Raw genomic sequence first — 4,081 nt, 5'->3', positions numbered from 1 at the left:
AGTTTGTCTCTGTGGTGAGGTGGATCAGTGATCCTTCTGAGTCCTGACATCCCTGTGATGGAGGGAGATGACGTCACTCTGAGCTGCAGAGCAAAGAGTCCAGCCCACAACCTCCCAGCTGCTTTCTATAAAGATGGCTCCTTCATTGGTGATGGACCATCAGGTCACATGACCCTCCTCCATGTCTCCAGCTCTGATGAAGGCCTCTATAAGTGCAGCATCAGCGGTCAGGGAGAGTCTCCATCCAGCAGGATCTCTGTGGAAGGTCAGCAGCTTCTCTTTACTTTTGTAACATGTTGTTCACTAAACTCCTTTGGATATTTAGTTTTCTTCCAATAATCTGTATATAGTAGAAATCCAATGAGAGAAACTAATTTCAGAAATAAAAATGTGAAATGTGTTTAATTCAAGAGTTTCCTTTTATTGATAGATAGAAAATCCATTGATGGGTATTTTTCCTTTTGAACCTTCATTAAAAGAACCACAGACAACGTATTTGAATTTTATGACCAAGCTTTTGCAAAAGGAGAAGTCTCAGCAAGCTGCTCCTCCGAGCCGTTCACTGAGCGTCTGAAGACTTTGGTTACAGCTTGTCTTTTATTATCAAGCAAAAAGAAAGGGAGGGTAGGTAAGGAAGACAGCAGATGAAATATTACACACAGTTTCTAAGGTAGGGAGTATTAAGGTTGATAAGGACGCACCTGTGGAAAGTAATTTAAAGTCTGGGAAACTCACAGTTAACTGTTTCACATGAAGACGAACAGGCAGATGTGACCTCTAGGTTCAGTTTATACACCCAGAAGGAAGAGAACACTTTAAACTGAAAATCACAATAATACTGAATGTTGATTAACTATTGATTAACATTAGACTGAATATGAACTAAAGTAATAACAAAATGATAAAACCAAAAAATCTCTAACATTCATCATGTCTGAATCCCACATTTATGTTGTTGGTGTTTAAACAGATTATAGAATAAATACTTTCCTTATTCTCTGCAAACTAAAAAGAGAAAAATAAACATGTTGTTTTTATTCTAGTTATCAGTTTGAATTACAAGTAATGAACTCATCAAACACGCCTTCAGTTTCATTTCTAATAAATGTTGAATTGATCAGGTTGGATTCTCTCTGCAGAAAAACCAACAACCACAGCCCCGCCCACTACCGAAGAACCGCCCACTACCCAAGCCCCGCCCTCTTCCTCCTCCCCTCTCCTCATCGTCACTCTGCTCTGCCACCTGGTGGTGATGTTCCTGTTCTTCATCTGCTCTTTCCTCTTGGGGTTTTCATCTGGACTCAGAGCCAAAGGTAAAACCCTGAATCATTTACTGACTGATGATCTTCACTGGTTCTGGTTCTGTTGATTTAGTTTCTTCAGTTTGTCTCATATTAAACGTTTTCTGCATTAATAGTTTCATGGTAATAAATTAATTTTCTCTCCAATTCTCTCCTCTGAATACAGGAAGTGACCTGTCACCATGTGTGAAGATGACTCCGCCCCCTCAGGATGATTATGATGACGTCACCACAGAGCATCACTTCTGACCCAATCAGGCTCATCCTGCTCTGCTCCTGTTTTCTTCCTCTTCTTGTAAAACTGGTTTTATATATGAATAATTAAAACTCAGTAAATGAATAAAACTGATTACGGTTCTGTAATTCCATCAAACTAAGCCGACACCAGAAATAAAAACATAATAGTTTTATGAGGTATCAGAAACACTTCAGAAAGGATAAATAAATATAATTTAGATAAATAATGGACCTGATCATGGCGCTCTGTCTCTAATCAGTTCCTGTCTTAACTCTCCACATCTGGTGGATATAATGTAGAATTATGAAGCAGAAATGTTTTAATTGGCATATTTTATTACAGATACATGTAATTTATGGCTTAGTCAATCAGATTCTTTAATGCTAATTATTATTATTGCATTAATCCTTATGAATTAAAGCAGTAAAGTCAAAAGCAGGTTTTCATATGATGCCTTAAAGTCAAGTTTTATTTATCTCTATATCTCATTTCTGCAACTTCAGATGCTTTTAAATTTATTAACTTCTGAATGAAAACATGGTAAAATTCATCCATTCATCTAATGCTCTTTTCATAACGTATTAATTCACAGCATGTCTCAGATTTATTGTGTATCTGCACAAGAAAACATGTAGCAGGAAACAATAATCTTATCCTCACAGTGGCTCCAGCGCTGTAAGAAAAACAGCAGATGAAATTAGTGCAGCTCCACTGAGGGCCTGAACTTGAATGGACTGAGTTTGAATGTGAAAAATTAGATTATTCTTTAAAACAAGCTTTGATCTCACCTTGTTCTGACACTCTCTTCTTCAGACCAAAACCTTTTACATGTCCAGGTCCGTGTCCTCGTCATGGACCAGCAGAATATCCTCAGCTGGAACATCAGGGAGGGAGCAGGGTGATGAGTTCAAAGGTCAGCTGTCCAGGACCTGGACCTCAGTCCAGCAGGGATCCAACATGGTTCATCAGGGAAACGTACCAGGAGGAAATGAGGCTGACTGGCTGAACCTGCTCTCACTTCCTGGTTTAAACATGTTAATGACTCTGAACTGTCAATGAGAACCAAAGAACTGTCCAAACGGTCCAGGGTCCATATTCGGTGTCCAGACCTTCTTCATCAGCCTCTGCTCCAGATGTCCCAGACAGAAAGTCCACAGCCAGCCTGCAGACCACTGACCAGAGGAAACACCTCAGATTAGCTCATCAGTCCTGAAACTACATGTCCTTAAAAGAGGCTTTCAGCCAGATCTCTGCACAAAACCTGAATCCATCCTGGAGTTCATCCCAAGTCCAAATCTTCTGAAGACACTCAACAGTCAGGACCGATCCACTCTTGTCAGGTTGGAGCAAGTTAGAAAATGTCACTGCATGTCTGTGACATCACATTTTCATGGATCAGATCACACACTTGTTTAATATTTTCAAATCTCTGAGATTTTAGCTGCCTGAAGCCTACAGCCCAAAACAGGAAACCATTTTCCTAATTTATTTTATCTGATACATGGTGAGGGAGAGAAACTATTTCAGTTAAAAAGCTGATTGGGACTTTTTACCATTTCTGTCTGTTTCTATAAACCGATAAACTGGTGGTGGTGTCCTGCAGCTTTTAGACGTTTCTCAGCTTTAATACAACTGAATTAATAATCAGGTTCTAATAACCAGGTTCTAATAATCAGGTTCTAATAATCAGGTTCTAATAATCAGGTTCTAATAATCAGGTTTAGACAAAAGGAAAGAAGCAAAGCGAAGAACAAGAGGCTGGATTTTACCAGGCTAGCATAGCAAGGCTCCTCCTGATGGTCTCCATCATTCCTCACCTCCAGACTGCAGAGTGGGACCTCGGTGATCAATGTGTGGCAAAGAAACAACTTTTATATACTTTATTCACAGAGTCATTGGTCTGACCTTTGACCCCTTAGCTAGGACATATTGCCAATGTTGACCCTACTGTGGCATGAAGCTCCTGAAAACTTTACCGGTACAACTGGAAAACTCAAACCCACCAACATGATAAGGAAGAAACCATCAATGTTTAAAATGCACTAAATTAGAATAAAGTCACATTAGAGTAGAAAAAGAAAAACAGCCAACAAATCAAAAGTGATGCTCTGTGGTGACATCATCATAATCATTGTCCAATCCCTGATCCTCCTGGATGGTTGGAGTCATCACCATGGAAACAGGAAGACCTCTTCCTGTAGATGGAAAATGTGTAAAAATGATTGATTATTGATTGATAAAACTGTCAGTAAAGTCCTGATTGATGATCAAGGTGGTGAAAGACCCAAAGTTTCACCTTTGACCCTGAGTCGATACAAAGACACCATGAGGAGAGAGGAGATGCAGTACGGACAGAAGACCACCAGGTGGCAGAGCAGCCTGACCAGGAGGGACGCAGGAGGAGGAGAAGTGGGCGGAGCTAAAGTTGAAGGTTTTTCTATAGAGACAATCTGATCAGATCAATGTTGGAGAGAAAATGTTTGATCTGAAACTGAAGCTGCTGACCTTCCACAGAGATCCTGCTGGATGGAGACTCTCCCTG

At 40.1% G+C, this 4,081-nt stretch overlaps 1 long non-coding RNA gene across 1 annotated transcript; it reads right to left on the bottom strand.

The window, feature by feature from the left end:
* Positions 1-1,979: 1,979 nt before the first annotated feature.
* Positions 1,980-3,972, bottom strand: LOC107838171 (uncharacterized). The gene is made up of 2 exons (XR_001664224.1): positions 3,836-3,972; positions 1,980-3,734 (listed from the first exon to the last, which is right to left on the bottom strand). It is a non-coding gene; the product is annotated as an uncharacterized LOC107838171 (long non-coding RNA).
* Positions 3,973-4,081: the final 109 nt, after the last annotated feature.

Source organism: Poecilia formosa, unplaced genomic scaffold, assembly GCF_000485575.1.
Source record: "Poecilia formosa unplaced genomic scaffold, Poecilia_formosa-5.1.2 Scaffold217, whole genome shotgun sequence".
Classification (NCBI taxonomy): Eukaryota; Metazoa; Chordata; class Actinopteri; order Cyprinodontiformes; family Poeciliidae; genus Poecilia; species Poecilia formosa.
This window is presented reverse-complemented; position numbering and strand designations above follow the sequence as displayed.